The sequence below is a fragment of the Brachyhypopomus gauderio genome, chromosome 16, assembly GCF_052324685.1.
Source record: "Brachyhypopomus gauderio isolate BG-103 chromosome 16, BGAUD_0.2, whole genome shotgun sequence".
Taxonomy (NCBI): domain Eukaryota; kingdom Metazoa; phylum Chordata; class Actinopteri; order Gymnotiformes; family Hypopomidae; genus Brachyhypopomus; species Brachyhypopomus gauderio.
The window spans coordinates 19,155,295-19,176,354 of record NC_135226.1 but is presented as its reverse complement, the minus strand read 5'-3'; the positions used below and the strand labels follow the sequence as shown (position 1 = coordinate 19,176,354).

At 46.3% G+C, this 21,060-nt stretch overlaps 2 long non-coding RNA genes across 2 annotated transcripts; one reads left to right on the top strand and one right to left on the bottom strand.

Moving 5' to 3' along the window:
* Positions 1–132: 132 nt before the first annotated feature.
* Positions 133–11,549, bottom strand: LOC143477617 (uncharacterized). Its single transcript, XR_013121589.1, has 3 exons — positions 10,371–11,549; positions 1,182–2,884; positions 133–660 (listed from the first exon to the last, which is right to left on the bottom strand). It is a non-coding gene; the product is annotated as an uncharacterized LOC143477617 (long non-coding RNA).
* Positions 11,550–14,102: 2,553 nt separating this feature from the next.
* On the top strand, positions 14,103–15,181 carry LOC143477618 (uncharacterized). The gene is made up of 3 exons (XR_013121590.1): positions 14,103–14,204; positions 14,390–14,447; positions 15,044–15,181. It is a non-coding gene; the product is annotated as an uncharacterized LOC143477618 (long non-coding RNA).
* The last annotated feature ends 5,879 nt before the right edge of the window (positions 15,182–21,060 follow it).

The window sequence follows — 21,060 nt, the reverse complement described above, 5'->3', positions numbered from 1 at the left end:
CGACCCCACCCACTGGCCAAGCCCGGCTCCCGCACACCAAGTCCATCTGTCCATTACTGAAGCCCAAACACCCCCATCCACCCCCCCCCCCCCCCCCCCCCCCCACACACACACACACACACCCCCCTTTGCTCCAGAGCACTGAAAGCACTCTGGCAATATCGATATTGTCTGAACTTGATTTAAACGCTCTCATAAAGCGCTTGAAAGCAACTGTTTATATTTCACTGGCCGTTTCCCAAGATCAACAGCGATGTGGCGGCAGTCTCACGTGAAAAAATGCGAAGAAGGAGAAAAAAGAGGAAGAAGGAGAGAATAAAGACGCCGGGGGCCAAGCACAGATGGGTTGATCCAGACGGGACTATTCTTATCGCCTCAGCTCAAGCCCACTTTAGCGCCACGCCCAGCTCCCCGATAAGGTTTTCATCTGTGCTGAGGGAGAAAGCGAGTGGGACTAATCTCGGCTTGATCCAAAGCCGGCCTAAACCCACGGGGACCATGGAAAGAGCACAAAGTGTGACAATATAAAACTTAACGCAAGCACTGGAACGCAGACAAACACAGAGCAGCTTTAAATGAGCATCCAGGCGTGCAGGGAGAGGCTTCGACACGCTGCTGATACCATTCAAACAACTTCCGTAAGAAATCACCACTGCTACTCTAAAACAAAAGCAGAAAAACAAAAGAGCCTTTCCCACATAATTCTGCATCACGAGATGGAATCTGCATTTAATCAGCGTTATCATGAATTTGTTCAAACGTACTGGAGCGATTCCAAGACTCCCATTTTGTAAATATTCTTGTCTTAATGATATAAGCTTCCTTCAAAATAATATAACATGGAAACCCATATTACTGAACTACATAATTCATATCAGCCACATGTTGGTAATGTTCTCCTTAAATTACTTCATAACATACGACTACCTAAACTATTTTTATTCTATATGGCAATAGATCTATTTTTTAGACAGTTTCAACCAAGCATAGGGCGATAGGACCACAAGCGAAATTTAAACCAGCTTTTAGAGTGGTTTGAAGCCTCATAAATAAACGTTTCCCCACACTTACACTAGCCGTTCCAAATCTATCCGCCTCAGAAAAGAGCAGTAATCGTATCCTTGACCTGCTTTCTGATGTTATACAGCCATTTCCAGAAGACACAGGCAACAATACCTTACCTGAACTCTAGTGGGTTAAATCACCATGCAGACTCACAGAGCTGTTTCAACACAGGTTGATGGTACCCATCGCATCCACTTAACTGACAGTTGAGTGCTGGATATTGTTATCGGCAACAAAGCATCACAACCTCCCAATTAACCCAATTAAGACGGATTATTTCTCTATTGCCAAAAGTGAAAAACCCCTCTTGTTACCAACAGACACGTTCTCTTGAACAGCCCTGCTGCAATTTAAACAGTTTGTCTGAGATGACTGAGATAGAAAAAGAGGTGTTTCTCTTCCACACCCTTTCTTCCTGCCTTAACGCATGCTAGTGTGCGGTCTTGCAAAACCAGAAATAAACGTTTTATGAAAGGTGTACAGTGGAAAAAAAAATCATTATTTAAGCCTCCATCTGCATTTTAACTTAGAGGAGAGTCGTGTCAGCTAATTTCTTTCATTCTTTTATCTCTTTTAAGGACAGCTTGATAAGAAGTCACATTCAGAATATAAGCCATGTGCTTTATAATTAGCCATTTTGACTACTATAGGATTAATGTGGACATAAAATGATTTTAACACTGAGCATCTACTGAAGTGGTGATGTTTTCTATCGATAACTGTGTGCTGAGACTCGTATGGTACTTCCTCTGCTCACACACTGCACAGACGTTGTGGATCTGCACCTGCCTGTGAGGATGTGGTCAACCCAGGGTTGGTGTTTCCTTCTAAAAGTGTTTGGTGCACATCACCAAATATGCACTAACAAAGAGCCTGTTGGTCCAAACACTGAGATATCATCAATAGTGGCAATGCTCTTTTCACGGAGATCAACAAATAACCTATTACAGGTCATTAGATGGTGGTTTCAGAGTCCATTAACTATATTATCATATTGAAAACTTGCAGTTCTGCAAAAGTGGTGTGAAATTTTGTGGACAGAACTGATGTGTTTAAAGTGGCTATGTCTTCTAAACCACCACTGCAGAAATAAAACCAATTACTTTCCAGTAAACAAATTCAAGAAATGATTTGTGGTTTCGCAGTTGCGTTCTGCCAGGACACAGTTATGGCACTTTAGCTGAAGGATCTCATGAGAGGAAACTGTACAACGTCCATGTCTGCATGACTTCTGCAGAATATCTTAGTCAGTATGTGATGCACAACCTGTCCAAAAATCATGTACACAGGGCGCACTGCACGTGTAGGAGGAATGTCTTTGCATTACTAATCGAATCAAAGCTGTTTCCCCCTACCTTGTTTACTAAGTCCATTGTACCATAAGGTAACATTACATTCATATTCAGTGTAGGACTTAATTAACGTTTAACGTCATTGCGTTTCTAACTAAGTATGCTTATCTCAGACGTCGCTAGTGGATAATTTCCACTGTGAATCATGTCAGATCTGTAGGGAGAAATGTAGATCTCCTATTTCGCAATTCTTTTATTTGCTGATATGAGCACTGTCGAAGTCGCTTTGTGTGAGCGTCCATGGGTGTACCCTCCAGAAGAGGCACCGTTTAAACATCGTTAAGTGTTTTTCTCATCGTTCAACACTTCACGCATGCACTTCAAGTTTGCGTGAATCCTGGCTGTTGGGGCTGTGGGTTCTCGGCCGTGTTTTGAAGGTCGCAGCCGCTGACCTTGGCTGAGCTTCTTCTGATGGTCCCTGCTGGCCCCCTCAGGCATGGTGAGATTATGGCACAGGAAGTAGAAACCTGCAAAAAAAACCAGACATTCCGTTAGAAATTAGACCCCTTCGTTCTAGCGCATTAAAACGTAATCTGATGGTATCGCAATCTGGGCGTATATTTAAAAAAGTAAGGTTTACAGTTTACTCTGCAGTTGTTGTTTGTGCGAAACATTCTGTGCAGAAAGATATCTGTCAGCGAGCAGACTCTCAGCGGCAAAGCTGTCAAATCCCAGGTGTGCAAGAGCATACAAGCCCTTGGTAACGGAGCAGAACCGACAGCCACTCCTGACCATAAAAAGATCCAACAGGAATACGGGACGGTCAGACCTTGCGCGGGACCTTGGGCGGGACCTTGCGCTGGTCAGAACTTGCGTGCATGTGGCAGAATCTTGTTCTGCAACATACTCGTTTGGTTTTAGATGGAACTAATCTAGCGGCAAACTGACCTTCCCAGTCAGTGGAGGCAACAGCAGCGTGAGGGAGAAGAACTCTGGGCAGAAGAAGAACTCTGGGCAGAAGAAGGACTCTGGGCAGAAGAAGGACTCTGGGCAGAAGAAGGACTCTGGGCAGAAGAAGAACTCTGGGCAGAAGAAGGACTCTGGGCAGAAGCAGTTTAAGAGCTGAAAGCCAACAGAAGTTGTTTGAGGAAGGGGGAAGGAGGCTACAGCCATACAGAGGCTTTACTTCACTTCTCTCTCTCTCTCTCTTTCTCTGTCTGGCCTTAAAAGAGGAGAAGGCCAAACATATGCGATGCTGGCCTGGACACAGGAATGTGCTAGTCTGTTGCCTGTTGCAGAGTGTGTTTTGCATGTGTCTTGTCAGCTCGATAGGCACCAGCCCGTAAACGAAAGGAAATCCAGCGCTAGACTTGGTCCGCCGTGTTAAAATAGGACCCGTCCCCCTCCCCCCCCCCTCCCCCCCGTGACAGCTAGTCTCGTATTTTGTTCCACACGTGTCCATCTCCGCCTCCCGGAGAATGTCAGCAGCGGGAGGGATTCATCCTCACGGTGACTCTCACTCCAAACCTTCTGGCAGCTCCACTGTAACTCAGCTCTGATTGTGGTGTGTGAGTGAGGAGCCGCACACAAGCTCATCCTGTACACCTGGGAGAGAGACACGGGCGTGGGGGGCGTGTTCGCCTTCAGCAGCAAAGCCTGCAGGGCCCAGGGAGAAAGATCTGCTTCGGTCTTCTTGCAACCAGAGCAAATTGAAAAGGAGCCTGGCACTGTGCCGCTCTCTGCCTCTGGGTTCCCGCCGCAGGCCGCCTCGTACAGGGCTCGTTTCAGTGTCGCCTCATTAAAAGGCATCTCGCTTCCTGTAACTGTGACCATGAAGGCCTCAGCCCACTGCGAGACGGCATGGTTACGCCTCTTGCGTATTTTTTTGGCTCCAGAGCTTGTTTGCTAAATTCCCTAAATGGAATTGCGGTAAGAATTAACTGTGTTTCACCCTCTAGTGCTGTGGACTGTCTAATAGTGGGTAAGGGGGTGGAGGGTGGGGGGGGGTATTTTGAGGCCAACTGAATATGGGCCAACATCTGGTCAGCTGGCCCAGCGGTTGCTGTGAGCCTAATACCACACTGAGCAACCAGCCTCAACATTAAGGTGCGTGCTCAGAGCAGCTGAACCCGATCCTCCAGCAAGAACAGTGTCATGATGACAAATGCTCTGGGGGAGGCCCTACTTCCCACCCTATAATTCTGCACGTTACAGTCGTGTCTCCTGCTCCGTGCTCCCAGGTGCGCGAGCCGTGCTCCTCACCCCGGCAGTGAGGGAGAGACCAACAGGCCCGCTGATAGAGGCCTGCTATGCAAGAGCACAGCTGGACAGCTCTGTGTGTGTGTGTGTGTGTGTGTGTGTGTGTGTGTGTGTTTGGAGGGGAAAGCAGTTTTTTTTTCTAATTTTGTGTGACTGATTGTGGAGGAGGTACAGAACAACTCCAGGTTTAAAAATCCAGTGCATGAGAGGCACCTCAGTTGTGTTTATGTTAAAAATGACTGCAGCTCAGACTAATACGGTACAGCTGTCTCCTCACTGTGTGATACACACGGTCATCCAGTCTGTAGACAGCACACATACAGTAATCTAACTGTGATGTCATTACACTGAAGCCAGCGTAATAATGCAACGTGGTGCATTGTAGCTTGTGGTTTTAATAAAGAATGAAAAACAACATTAAAACATATTGCTCATGATGAAAACCTGTGAGCCATTACCAGAATATGAATATACATTGCCATCAGGCCTTCTGCAGAGCTACTGTAAACAGTGGTATGTGTTCATTACATTTGAGTGCAGACCCCCCCCCCCCTTCACACACTCTCACACTCATATAAACACCAACTTCACACTGGAGCCATTCATTGTCCCCATGCGTGTGTGTGTGTGTGTATGTGTGTGTGTGTGTTTGAGAGAGACACAGAGACCAAGAGAGAGAGAGAGAGAGAGAGAGAGAGAGAGAGGGGACATGATTGTATTTTGGTCTTCAGCCAGTCCTCCCTGCTCTCCAGTGGGGAAGCCACCAACGATGTTTCCCAAACATGAAGTGAAGACTGAAGCCACCAGAGGACCGGGGCGGGTACCGGCCCAGCTGAGCCATTGTCCAGTCACACACAGAACGGGCAACACCATTGTTCCTTTTGAATTTGACCTTCACAGTTCCCAGTGGGCTCCATCCCCTATACTCAAGACTCCACCCCCTACCAAACACACACACACACACACACACACACACACACACACACACACACACACACACACACACACACACACACACACACACACACACACACACACACACACCATCATCATTCATTGCTCCGCTGCAATCTCTTCAGCCTCCTCCTCATTCTCTCTGGCAACAAAGGTCCTCTTTACTGGCATGGCCCACAATGCAACATTGCTTCAGTGGACTGGACACCTACATCCATCCAATGAGGCAGGGGCAGGATTTCCTCTTAAAGGGGCGGGACAGGGCAGGGAGGGCGGGGCTTAGGGTAGAGAGGGCAAGCCTCACATAAGCTCTCAAAGCCACTTGGTATGGTCCTCTTGGAACACCAGCTGTTGAGACCATCGAGCTCCAGTCATGGACAAGATCTGCAACGTTTGCTTGGTTGTCTTCCAAATTCACACACTCGTCCATTACAAAATACCTGATCTTAATCTTGTTCTGGATAAGATGTCACACTGTGTTAAATGGTCAAAGGAAACTTTTCAGAATTAATATCCTGACTCATAAATAATGTTTTTTTTCTCGCTAATATTGTCCCTAACTTACAACAGATGTAGGCTATGTTTTTCCTGCACTTATTACCAGAGAACACACCTACCGCAGCTAACGTGTCTGGAGCAGTTAGCTCCTCGGTGTCATCCTCTACACCCGGACGGTTATCTCCTCATGTGTATGACAGACGAGCTCTGTGCACAAAAACACGCTCCGTCTCCAAGTGAACTGAGACGTGGACGGGACCAACATCTGCTGAACGCTTCACGAGCGCTGATGCGATGTGCACGTTTTTGCACACTCTGCACATCCTAAAGGGGCCGTGGCGACGCTCCGGACGACTGCAAGTCACGGTGACCCGCCTCCCAGGTAAAAATAGCGGCTGCGTGCACCAGTGATCTTTTCATCTGTTGCATATTCAAAAAAAATCATAAAAACAAATTGGAGGGCAACGTAATTGGGATCATGGAGGATTCTTTGACAAGCGGGTCTAGAGAGGATGATAAGAGGCTAGGAACATTCATTCGTCATACTCATCCGTGCTGGGACAGAATCAAACGTGACCGCGGCCAGTACACCGGAGGGCGTGCAGAGAGGAGACCAGACAGTCTGACCAGGAGAGCTCCAGCATCCAGACTCACCCCAGGCACTATAAATGTGTCATCAGCTGTAGTAAAGAATGGAAGATTTTAAAGAAAACGGTGGAGGCGGGTGGAGGCTCTGTTAGCAGGGAAATTCCCTTTGTCTCTCGGCATGTGACTAATTATGGCTGGAGAGTCGTGCATCACCACGGAGATCAGACGGAACCAGAGCGAGTGCTGTGAACGAGAGATGAGTAGCGTCTGCTCTGATCAGTGCAGCAGTGATGGGTGGGATTTCGTTGGCACTTCGGTGCCCGTAGAATAAACAAAACAAAAGCACTCTGTCATAGACAGGGACTGGAGCCCAGGAAGACACAGGTACCAAAGGTGCCGGATGGAGGAGCTGTGACAAGTTGGAGAAGGTTCAACAGGTGAAGCTGACATGGTGGAGATGAGGAGGCCGTAGAAAGGAGGCCAGAGCAGGGGGACGGCTGCGGTTCGAACCCCAACATAACAGGGTTGGACAAAAACGCTACAGGGCAGAGACAGCAGGCCGAAAAGATGTAGCGTGTGAGAGTGTGTATGTGTAAGAGTGAGAACAGGGTGGGGGTAGTAGTGGATGACTCAGGGAAGACGCGGGCGGAGTTGTGGTGTAGACGGTGTTGTTTTTTTTTTTTTTTTGAGTCAGCAGACACGGACCCTTAACAATCAGTCGCTTTTATACACCTGAATTTGCAGAGATGCAAACGCAGACATGTGTGTGAGTCAGTGAGTGAGTGAGTGAGTGAATGAGTGAGTGAGTGAATAAGTGAGTGAGTCAGGGAATACATCAATGAGTAAGTGCGAGAGTGAGTGAGTGTGTGAGTGAGTGAGTGAGTGAGTGAGTGTGAGTGTGTGTGAGTGAGTGTGTGAGTGTCTGTGTGTGCGTGAGTGAGTGAGTGTGAATATGTCAGTGAGTGAGTGAGTGTGTGTATGTGAGTCAGTGTGTGAATGTGTGTCAGTGAGGGAGTGAGTGTGTGTGTGTGTGTGTGTGTGAGTGAGTGTGTGAGTGAGTGAATGAGTGAGTGTGAGTGTGTGTGTGTGTGAGTAAGTGTATATATGTGTGTGTGTGTGTGTGTGTGTGTGTGTGTGTGTGTGTGTGTGTGAGTGTGTGTGTGAGTAAATGATCCCTGTCTCTCTCCCAGCATTTCCTTCCAAAACCACAGTCCAGTCTCCTCTCAAGCAGAGCCAACTCCTCCCTCCTCCAGACTGCTAACGTGCCGCGGGTTCAGACTGGACGCGTGAGACAGAGCTGGGCGTGAACGTGAGGCTCCCGGCTGCCGGGGGGAATGAGCTGGAGGTCAAAGCCGAAGGACGCACAGAGGTCAGGGGGAGAGAGGAAGCTGTCTGTCTGTGGCTGCATTAAACTGTCTCTGTTGAAATGCTCACCTGGACCCGTGCCAGAAGCACACATCACTGACCCGCTTGTTTGTATCTGGAACAGTACATGGGGAATATTGAGCAGCTCTAGTTCAGGGGACTACGTAACACTTACAGTACACATACCGAAAGCTGTAGTAGGGTGTTTACAAATCAAACCTTTTCCCAGAGAGTGCGAGGGGCTGGGATTTGCATACTTCAACTGCAGTAAACAAAAAAGGACTTCAGGGTTAAATTACTGTAATTTTCTCACATTTGTATGTGAAGCTTGTTTTGCCTTTTCTAAAATCGCCTTCCATAAGACCACATCCTACTCCAAGTTCTGCCAAATTTGTAAAAAAAAAAAAAGTCACAAATAAAGGAGCGTGGTTGTTTTGGACACAGCCGGGCCGTTGTTTAAATAATACCTTTCTGCTGTTTGGGGGTGGTTTCCCAGCCTGTGTAACTTTAAACAAAGCACATTACAAGCCTGTGTGTGTAGAACACACATCCTCGCTATTCTCCTGAATCTGGAGTGGATTTTACATCCTAGGACCCAACAACCCTCCCGACGTGACTGTGGTGGGCTGCAGTACAGATGCACATGTTGTGCCAACAGACCTAGTGCTCTGCCCTACATTTAGCAAGCCACGCTCCTCTAAGCCAGAGCTGAGCAGGGAGCACCACCGTCTCTCCTCCGGCTTCAGAGGGGAGGTTAAGCCCAGGAGAAGAGGAGAGTCCTCATATCAGCAGGTCTGCAGCCAGCAGAGGTGGATGGGATGCCGGTTCCCCAAGCAAACATCTCTTAGCATGGATCCTTCACATTCCACACTCCAAACACCCGAGGGGGGGGCGCAAACTTCCTGTCTCTCCGTTCAGATTGCTCGGGCAAATCCAAGCCCCATTCTTCTCTGCCATCGACACCCAATGCCTAAACAAATTCCTTTTTCCGAAGACTCCCAAGGCTGAGATGTAGGACGGAGATTTTTCTTTTCTCTGTGATTTGCAGCATAGATGTTCAAAAGGTTATCTGTTGCCGGAAAAAGACTGGAATATTTTAAAGTGGAATAATTCCGTGGTTGCAGAGATCAGACGCGATGTTTTTGCTGGGACGGGGATATTAGCAGGATCACGAGAATATGGGATTGTCATATTCCTGCCAAGGTCCACATGCATGTGTCCAGCAGGTTCTACGGTATGTTTAAACGTTTAAATAAACCAGAGCTGACTGACCATCCGACAAACAGCACTTCACTGTCTAGCCACATATAAAAATATACAGGGTGTGCATCTAAGGTATAGCACAGGTGCATAAACACCAACTATTACACTGTAGTGGCACGATAGATAAAAGTCCTTGTGTCCATTTATGACAAATGGTATATTCAGAATAGTCATTTCATATTCAATCAGACTTTCTGGGTGCGATAAATCATAGGCCTGCTGTGTTTGCAGATGCAGACTTTAGTTCAGGTTGTAATGCGTGACATCACATGGGAATAAAACAACACACTGGAGTAATGAGTATCTGAGTGGAGACCAGACGGGACCCATTGCCATGTTTTATTTGTCCACTCTGAATAGTCGGCATTCCAGTTGCTAAAGAAAATAATGCTGCCCGAGCCTTGTAGGGGGGTGGTGGGGGGATTAGGGGTGTGTGGTGGTCCGGAGAGCTGCAGATGAGACCAGGACTCGCCTTTATCTAACAGCACATCTTATGTGGAGTTTTCCCCAACTCCCCTAAACTCTGGCGTGAAATGTTTTACAGCATTGCGAGTTAAGTCTGTGGAAATAAATCTACTCGAGACGAATGCGCCGTGGCATAATCAGTGGAATGTATAGGATAAACTTCATTTGACATGTGGGCTTCTAGATGCCATAACAGTGAACAATATACGTCAAGATATACTGTATCACATAAGATGGCGTCTAGGGAAATCATTAGAGTGAATAGAGATGCTGTAAAAGAGTCAAATCTGCAGCTTCCCCGGTTGGGGCACAAAACTTACCTGAGGCGTCGTCAATACGTTTAAACTGCGCGTGACATTTTTTGGCATTAAACGTTGCCAAAATTTTTTGGCATTAATATATAACTCACTCACCTTTGGCATTAAACGTTGTTCTCGAGAACCTTTTAACCTCTTTAACAGATGTTAACGTTACAAACAGACGAAAAAAGACTAGCTAAAGTAATAAATTTAACACTTATCCACAATGGATAGATGTTTTTATGCACAAATTTTAAAAAGATATGTTTTCAGCTCGAATTAAATGGCGGGACCCTAAGTTGGTTCCTAAGTTCGGACATACCTTCACAGGTGTGCGATGTGAACTCATCCAAAGGAGGCGCGGAGGTCACTGTGTCTCCAACTGTGGTGTCTCCCTCGCTTCAAAACACTCGCTTCGTTCGTCGATTAAATCATTTCCCCAGTTAGTGAGCATTAGTGAATATCTGTGCGCTACATCTGCGCTGAAATGAACGCGTTACGGGCGTTTTGCCCTGTGGACGTCCTGAATAACGGCAGATATTCCGTGTCCAAGTCCTAATGATCGTCTTTACAGTCGGGCAAAGAGGTTCAGTTCGGAGTACCGCTGCAGAAGGACCATGCACGACCAACACGCGACACTCTGAAGTTCACTGAAGAAAAGTTCCTCAACTAAATGGAGACTGGACATTTGATAACAGTTCTTCGTTTGACAAAGCAGAGTGCAGAGTATTAATCATTAAAAAAGTCTGAATTGTTCCTCATTCTTCGTTTCGCCGTATTAAATTGTCCATATGTAACGACCTAATTGTGAGTTTTCGAGACGCAAATTTTGAATCCGAAAAAACGATACTTACAGCCGCATGTGGACAAATGTAAACGATGTAGAAGTGTAGTCAGTTGTGGGACATGCGCCCTGAGGTAAACCAGAGTTGGAAGGAGGAAGATATCGGCGTGTCCCCTGTAGCTTCGGACTCCTTTAACTTCCTCAACCATTTAAAGCTGGGCGTACACTGTACGATATTTTAAATCGTGTACTCAGCTCCAGCTCAAACTGTACGACTAAATCGCAGGGTTTAAAAGTTCACAGCTCACGATTCATATACTCACACTATACGACCCGACGCTCTCATGCGATCTCACGAGGAGCGATTTGAATTTCAAACATGTTTGATATTCTTGCGACGCTGCGATTTCTGATCGGGAGTTGGTCGTGAGGTGTGAATCGCTCCTCGTTTACCTGTGTAAACTATACGATGCACGACACGCGATTGAGCAGAAACTCGGCCCGATCGAAAAATAGTCGCACGAGTGAAAAATCGGCTGAAAATGGGCCAAAAATCGCACAGTGTACGCCCAGCTTAACTCCTTTGCTGCTGCTTGTAATTTGGCGATGGGAGTGAAAAAACGTATTATCATGACTAATAAAAACAGTTATCGTCGATAACCGTGTGCCTCAGCACACAGTGACTGTTTACCTTTAATCACCCATAAAATCAGCCTGAGAAGAAAAACTATGTTTTCAGGCACAGCTGACTGGTTTTCACTCACAAAAAATATTTTGACTACGTAACGAATGTGTTAAGCGTAAACGTAATTAGAAACTTCTTAGACGTGAACTGTAGACTACTGTATGTAAAATGAATTCATTGCGCCTCATCTCTATAAATTAAGTTCTCAACACTGCTGCGTCCATACATTTCTACTCCGAGTCAGAAGAATCTAGACAAAAAACGGCAGACGATGAGACCATCAGAACAGATGTTCATGTACCATTAGCTGACTGAAGAGATTAATGGAGATTGGTTACGTCATACACTCTGTTCAGAAATGTTAGTTTCTGGCCTCAGATATTACTAACAGAAACATAAATGACAAGTTCACTTCAAAGCAGAATATTCAGGCTCAGTAGTAAAAACATTGGATAAATGGGTCTGTTATACTATACTACAACCTACATACTTACATTTCACGGTCCCTGGCATTTCACATTGGTTAATCACACACACACACACACACACACACACACACACACACACACACACACACACACACACACAACACACACACACACACACACACACACACACACACACACACAGAGGTAATCTTTACATAGAATGAAGAGTGAAAGGAAAGGTCAAGGGACATTCCTAGCACTCATTTAACGTCTACACAAACAAGCAAGCAGCTTCTATGAGCTGGGAAGGCAGGGTCACACACTTCCACTGGGCTTTGGAGGCAGAACACAATGCAAAGAACGTCTCACTTCCAGCCATGCATCAACAGCCTTTGGTTAAAAAAAAATAATAACTGAAGTCATTTGTTGTGAAATCACCTCCGTGGTCACATGTTCATTCCCAACAATTGTACTCAAGTAACACTAATTGTATAAGTCTCCCTTTCATATAGAACATTCCCATGGATAACGCTGTTTGGAGTGAGGTGCTGTGATACAGTTATGAATTGTCTCAACACAAGGCCTCATATCACCGCTGGTATTATTTCGGCACTTTTTTTTAATTATATTGGACTGGCCTACAAGACTATTTTTACCTATTTTGCTTATTTTAAGGTCATTGCTTGGATATATTTCATCAAACAGCATTTTGTATCAGGGCTGCAAAAGTAGTTACAGGTCCCTATCCACAGTTGGCGTTATGTTTCATAGGTAAAGCTGAGAAAATATAACTACAGTATACACTGTTGTGTGCCAAGGAGCTCAATCTAAAATGGGAGGCTCTGGTGTGCAGTAGAAACCCTTTCCAAAAAGCAGCTGAAAACAGCAGTCACCGTAGTTAGAGCGATTTTGCATTTCAGCACACAAGACGGCGGTGGCCAAACGGTAGTTGTATACAGTTCTCTTTAACTCTGATGCTGGCCTACGTTGTGGTGGAGTGCCGTGCTAGGGGCTGGTGGATAGATTTCGGACGACTCCGGCGGGGAGAAACAGAGAGATGAGGTGTTTGCTGAAGCTTTTTCCATGTCTCCCTTCTTCATTCTTGGATGCACTTCCAGAACCTCCCGTCATCCAGCTACAGAACCAGGAGAGGCGGGTCAGCAGGGAGCTGTCCCTGCCCGACATCCCATTGCGTTCTCGAGCCAGGCTCGCTGCAGTTCTACAGAACTTCTGCTCCCACTCGGGAACGGGAGGGGGGGCTGAAGGAGAGAGTCACGGCACATGGCGCAGCTGAAAGCACTCTGCTGGGTAACAGCCCCTAGTTTAGGCTGTGTCCTCAGCCCCATCCACACACGTCCCAGTGACCTAGATACACTGAGAAGGGGGGGTTGGCCCCAGTCGTCCACCCCCACCCCCACAATCCTTGCAATTCCACGAGTAGAGGCAGGACCCCAGTCTGGAAGGCATGTGAAGCCTCGGGTTACTCTTGCTATGGACGTCTGGTCACTGGCTCTGATTTGGAGCTGGTATCCAGTCTGAAACCCCATCAGATGGCGCCGATTGGCACGAGAAACCTCACAGCTGTCTCCGGGAGACTGCCTTAAGCTGCCCTGTCCACGCTACCCAGGCTCCGTGCTCGGACCTCAACGTGGGTGACCGGACGACTCCGGCGCTCAGTTTGCTTCTGATCCAAATGCATGTCAGATCCACCAAACGGTGACATCATCGAGATAAAATGAGATTTCTGCATGAGTCAGTGCGTGAGAAAAGTGGAAATGTCTCTGTGACACTGAAGGCTAGTCAGAATGGCCATGTGACTCATGCATGAAGTGAGGAAGAGAGAACAGCAGTGAGGACCAATCACACAATCACACTGCTGGTGAGGACCAATCACACAATTGCACTGCTGGTGAGGACCAATCACACAATCGCACTGCTTGTGAGGACCAATCACACAATTGCACTGCTGGTGAGGACCAATCACACAGTCGCACTGCTGGTTAGGACCAATCACACAATCGCACTGCTGGTGCCGACCAATCACACAATCACACTGCTGGTGAGGACCAATCACACCTTGTTGTTAAGTACTTATTATGAAGTCTACAAACCACCATTCTAGCCCGTGTACAGTATATAATCTGTGTTATGGTTGTCCGCGGATGAGAGGTGACGCAATACAACTGCAGCTGTGCAAGTAATGTTACTCAACACTGCACAGAGGCCAGAAATGATCCGACTACATCAGAGAACACTTTGGTATGGGAACTCACTTTCCATTGTCATTACTCATCAGATGTTTTGTTTGCTTGCTAATAATTACAGGCCTAATAGCAAGAAAAGATGATTATGTTTGGACACCATTATGAACACCATATCCAGCCTCACACCAGTGCCAACACACAGTATATAAAAAACGGCATTTTGACATTTTTGACTTTTAGGGATTTGCAGATACAGGCGTCAACGTACCAAGGCCGTTGGGAGGAATTTTGAGAAGCGGTATGTTCTGCTGGAGGAGCTATTCATGTCGTGGCTTTCTTGAATTAATATTGAAATATTACTCCAGAGCTGTTAAACTATAATCACGGAGGACCAGAGTCTAGTACAGTTTGGTGATCTCCCTGTAATACTGGTGTTTGACAGTCCCGTCTGAAACTTGTCCATAACCATTGTTTCGTGTCCCTCTGTCTCCCCCCCAGATACCTAGTGAAGTCACTCAACTATGAATCTTTTTTAGGGTAGTCATAGGACAAAGTGTCTAGGGTCTCACAAAATCACGTCCAGCATATTTATATGAGAATGTAGGTTTCCGAATTTAAAGGCAAACAAAAAAAGTATGTATGTGGGTTTTTTTTGGATTTGATCAAATATACAGTCAGTCCAACAGCGTGACGTAGATACATAAATCACTTGTGATGTCAACAAACTTCTAATATTACTAGTTGTCAGCTTGGTCTAACTGATGGAAATGAGACCTGACTATTCGAACGTAAACCTCCTCAGCCAACTATTCATTTGATAGCTCAGCTGTGAAGAATTGTCCGGATATTTTATAAAACTAGCTAGAAATCCACATTTTCTTTCTCGTCCTCTAGCTAGACGGGACGAAAGGGAAGACCGGAGGTCGGTGTTACGTGCCGCACAGCCATTCAGCTTCACAGTGAACCTTTCACTTTCGCGTTCAGGGACCAAACGACCGACAGGAAACGGCCGGAGCCTTTGGGAAAGTAAACAGAGGGATCACATCCTGTCTCTGTGTGTCCGTGGGCCCGGTCTCACCACTGTTGTCTGCAGGGCTTCGCCCACAATCCCACTGGAGACCAGTGCCTGCTCCTCCACCTGTTGCCGGGGAAGCAGGGAATTGGGGCGGGGCCTGGCAGCTTGGCATCTGTTGCCGCAGCTGGGGGCTGTAACTTTGTTTGAGTCCGTGCAGCCCCTTGTAAATGGATGCTTTGAATATCTGAGCAGTTGTGGAAGGGAACGTTCTGGACACATGCACAGTGGTTTTACATGCAGAAGTGGAAAAGCCATGCTTCCCTCCGAAAATGCCCTACATGTTGGTAAATAGGAGCACCGTATCCTCCAGGAAAACAAGCAAGAGACCTTCAACGGGGGATAGGGTTTGACTGATTGGTTCAAATCAGCACCCCTTTACTGCCTAAAGTTTGTTTATAAAGGCAAGCACAGAATTGGGGTCACCACAAGGAAAACAGATTTTTTTAACTAACTGTGCCCCCCCCCCCCCCTCCAATAAACAAGAACAGAGTCTCTACACTGTCCACCAGCAGATGACTGCACTCCTGTGGAGATTCATCATCTTGAGCCAATTTAGAGGTTACCATGATCAGCAAAAGACAGATGCTTTATGAGATACTATGTGAATGACTCCTTGTCTGGAATCCTCTGTGGCAAAGATGTTCAGAATACGATGTCACATCCTCAGAGTGACAGTGGAAATCAGGGAAGGGAGACGGAGAGGACCACACCATGATGGTGTGATGAGTGGAGGTGGAGAAGACCACACCATGATGGTGTGATGAGTGGAGGTGGAGAAGACCATTACACCATGATGGTGTGATGAGTGGAGGTGGAGAAGACCACACCATGATGGTGTGATGAGTGGAGGTGAAGAGGACCACACCATGATGGTGTGATGAGTGGAGGTGGAGAAGACCACACCATGATGGTGTGATGAGTGGAGGTGGAGAGGACCACACCATGATGGTGTGATGAGTGGAGGTGGAGAAGACCACACCATGATGGTGTGATGAGTGGAGGTGAAGAGGACCACACCATGATGGTGTGATGAGTGGAGGTGGAGAAGACCACACCATGATGGTGTGATGAGTGGAGGTGGAGAGGACCATTACACCATGATGGTGTGATGAGTGGAGGTGGAGAGGACCATTACACCATGATGGTGTGATGAGTGGAGGTGGAGAGGACCATTACACCATGATGGTGTGATGAGTGGAGGTGGAGAGGACCATTACACCATGATGATGTGATGAGTGGAGGTGGAGAAGACCATTACACCATGATGATGTGATGAGTGGAGGTGGAGAAGACCACACCATGATGGTGTAATGAGTGGAGATGGAGAGGACCATTACACCATGATGGTGTGATGAGTGGAAGTGGAGCTAAAGGACAAAGAGATTGCCTTGTTTCGTTTGTGTGGAGAGGTGGTGTTTAGTGGGTCAAGTTGCCAAACAAATCCAGTAAGTATTCAAACGAATTTTCTCAAAATTTCAGATCAGTTTTCTCCAGATCAGTTTTCTCCAGATCAGCTTTCTCCAGATCAGTTTTCTCCAGATCAGCTTTCTCCAAGTCACAGATCTTCTTTCTCTCTTGGCTCCAGAACCTTCTGCAAAAAAATAAATAAAAAGCCAAACATCCTAATGGATACCATATTGCCTCGCAAACTCATTCTCTCTCTCACTTTCTCTCTCCTCCTCACACACACACACAAACAAACAAACACACAAACAAACACACATTTTGACACACAATATTCACTTTGAGTATAAAAGAATTAGATGGCTAATTGTGTAGCCACTCGTCAAACACAACAGGCCCAGCCAAGTGTGGTACATAGCTGTGTAAAAAATCCTTTCCTATGTATTCATCACCCAACTTCCTGCCAGGGATAATGACTAAGTGAGAAAGTACAAAGCCCCACTGCGTTTCTTCACTACAAAATCCCTCTAGTTTGTCACGCAAGTGTATTTGTGAGGGCAAACATTTGATTTGTTGCACAATATAGATATACAGCCAGTTTCAAATTTCATTCATCTTAAAATGTTTAATTTATAGTACATTCATGCCAGCAGGTTTTACATAAATCTAAATAAATTATAGATGTATGTCATTATGATGGACTGTGACCAGCAGGGAATCTTACTAATCTGCCTCGAGAGAGCCACAGTCACCAAACCTGGTAATGAGTGTTGAACTGGTTCACCTTCTGTCTTCCAGCTGGGACCATCGATGGGCACCAGTTTCACGTCACACGTCACATTCAACCGTGTGAAGCATCCAATGAAACAAAAGGCCTGATGTAGCACACAGAAACCACTGCAGTGCGGTAAGTTACAAGTGCCATTCAAAGCGTACAAACAAGCATAATAATGAAAGTGATGAAGGCTTGATTCCAAGCCACAGCGGTCGTGATTGAACTGCAACGAAAGATCGTAGGTCTCCTTGACTTCGGGAATCCATCAGTGGCAAAGACACAGAACTTATAATCAGCATGGGTAATTTACAGAGCACCCTACACCTCTGCATGAAAGAGCGGCACGAATCGCATGCCAAGGAAGCAAGCACACATTGGCTGGTAATGTAGCTTATCAGCTCACGCTGCCCTGTTATGTAACGAATCAATTAACAGTCCACTTAAGAATGAAAAATGAGAAAACATAGCTCCATTCTTTAACTCAGTTGACGTAGATACTTTTTTTTTTTACACAATTTCAAATGCTATTTACATTTTTGAATCAGCACCAAACATTCTTTCCTTCTGATTGTATCTTGCAAAAATACAATGGGGCGTTATTTTATGTGTGTGTGTGGGGGGGCACAAAGAAGAGGGAGAGAGAGAGAGAGAGAGAGAGAGAGAGAGAGAGCGCAATGACCTTAAACAACTTTCTTCGTCTTTGACATCATACTAAGGCCTCTCTTCTTAATGCAGAGGTGCTTGTTTGAGAATGGCAGCATCCCATAATTCCTAGAGTGCCATAAATACTCTTAATTGCTCATAACGTCTGCCATACACATGCTTGGCCATCCTAAAGTTTCCCACCCACAAGTCACCTGGCGGATGTCCTGGGCTGAAACTTCACAAAGGACAACCCAGCGAAACCCCTGCTGCACATGACAGATGTGGTCTGGAAGCATTTAGTAGACAGTTCATTTTACACTGACTGTGTATCGGCCAAGACAACCATGAGGTTTTCACCAGTTGTGCTTGTGTGTGCGTGTGTATTTATTTTTTCTCTTAGTTAAAAAAAAAATCCGGTTGAGGTACACTGCAAAATTTTAGCATTAACAGTACTGCACAGGTCAAATCGGGGTTTATTTAAATCCTGATTGTGTCCCGCCTAGTACCACAGTGTCTTTGTCCATTAAAGTGACATCTAGATAAACTAAGTAGAAATCTAATTCTTTTTATCATTGGACTTTGTTTGCCAAGAACTTGGCTACAGATTCAAGGTGGTTAGGACTTTGAAAAGATAGATCAGGGAACCCAAGTCTTACCCAAGTCCAACTCTTTACGCAGATTTTTCTTCTTTGCGTGTTTGACCTGTTCCACTCTCTCACTGGGAGTATAAGCCCTACAACACCTGCTTCTGAACCTTTGGCAGTCCACATTTGGCTCAAGAGGGAGGTTTCTGGATTGATGATGGTGCGAGTGGTGCAGTCCGACAGAGAAGCAGGACAAGCCAGCCACCTAACATTCTTTTATTATCTGGACTATTTTCCATTACAAGGCATTTTTTAAAGATTGCTTTAACTAAACGCAGCCGCCCCGACCCCGATGCCGGCCCCATCAGCATGTTCCATTTTCAGTGCCAACTGTCCCTTCAGAATGCCAGCAGTCTTGCCATTTTTAGGCACGGCGTCTGGCCACGCGAAGTCCGGAGTGATGAGAAGGACCAGGAGAGGGGAACCGGGGAAGAGGAAGGTCGGTTGGTGTCGTGGGAACTGTGAGCCGAGTCTGGACTGCAAAGCTTCAGCCTCCAGAGGATCCACAACTGCTTTCAATTTTAGACGGAGGTCACTCAAATTACAGTCCCCCTTCAGCCAAGACACACCCCATCCCCCCCGCCCCAACACACACACACACACAGTATCACCCCAACCCCACCCCCATAAGCTCAGACACAGCCCCCTCCATGAGAAGACAAAGCCATGACATCATCCTCGGCATGAGCGTAGCATGTCTCCTTCAGGCCTTTGCTAACACCACCACCACCCTCTCCACCCTCTCCACCCCCACCCTTTTTAACCTTACTCTCCTCTCTTATTAATCTCTCAACCTATTGGCACAAGCTATTTTCCACCTTTTTTTAATCTTCTTCCCATTGTCACGTCTGATTTTTTCATCCTAGAAGCGTCTCACACTTTATTTTCTGTCCTTTAATCTTCTGGCCCCACCCCCACCCCCACCACAAACCCCCACCCATGGCCTCCACTCCATTCCTGGAAGACGCTGTCAGTGCAGGGACAGTTGACCGAGGAGACTTCAGGGCAAATGACAGTTCAGCGGAAGTGAACCACTCACTCCACTTAGCCCAACAATACAGATATTATCTGGGTAAGGAAGAGCAATACCTCTTGTGGGTCAGAACACACACTCTTACTGGTACGGGAACATTAGTTGAACAGCTAGCTCAGCGATAGTTGAAATAGACAGCAAAATTATTAAATTCTAGGATTACACTTGGATACATGGATTAAACCATAATAGGATTATTACAATCAATCTTTTGGCATATATTTGGTATAATAATTCTGCAGGCTCCAGTTAGCTCATCTGGCACGAGCGTGTATGTGGGCAAAGGGCATGTCACACTCACACGCTAGGAATGTGAAGTCTCTGCAGCTTAGCGTGGAGCTGTGGGACACGGGTGTCATGCTACAGTGTGATAATTATACTTGTAGGACAGAAACCAGATGATGGCAACATGTTAAGGTTAGGGTCATGAAAACATAACACGGAGAGAGAGCGAGAGAGAGAGAGAGAGCGTGCAATGTCCCAGCAGTCAGTGCAGAAATCTAGGGGGCTGGGGGGGACTCTTGACAGCTTATTTCAAACTCAGTAACAGTGAGACTAAGTTTATGGTTTGAACATAAGGAGTGAGCTCCTGGATAAACTTTCACCTACCACAGCAGGTGTGGGAGGGGCTTTATATTTAAGCCTTTTCAGAGCTACTCCAAATAAATCAAGCCTACCTTTCACCAAACTATACAAAAACCGCAGCTTCGTTGAAAACTTACTTAAAAGGAACCTGAAATGTAAAAATGGACCGGAACGTGGGATACACGGGCTTTCCTCTCGGTTCTGCTCGGTGCGAGTGTGGAGGGGCCGTTTGGACGTGACTGTGAAATGAGCTAAGGGCTTGTCTTCATGACCTCATCTCAACAGTCTGTTTCCAGAGGCAGAAACTCGTCGTTTCAACCCCGCTTGCGCCCACAGCTTCACGCCAACATACTCCAGGGTTTACTGGTCAGGCAGTCCCTATAAATGTTTTTACAGGGTGTCACGGAAACGTATCTAAAGAATCTAATAAGGGCATTGCTTATTTGCGGCTCTCTTGGCTTTTGGCCCGACTTTAGCTGCTTGTAAAGAAGACCAGGTTCTTACAGTGTTTCTTTTTTGCAGGAACGAACTGTTGGTATACGAAAGGACCACTGCCCAAGATCGATTAAAATGCAACACAGCTGCTCTTTCTGTATTTGCAAGAAATCCGCGATTAACGATTAACCACCACCGCCCCCTTGTGACAACAAAAATTATGGCAATGAATTTTTGTGACTTTCCACCCTGAGTCTACCACAAACTACAAGAAGTATGGTTGGTATTGCAAATAGTCAGGAAACATTTCAGCAC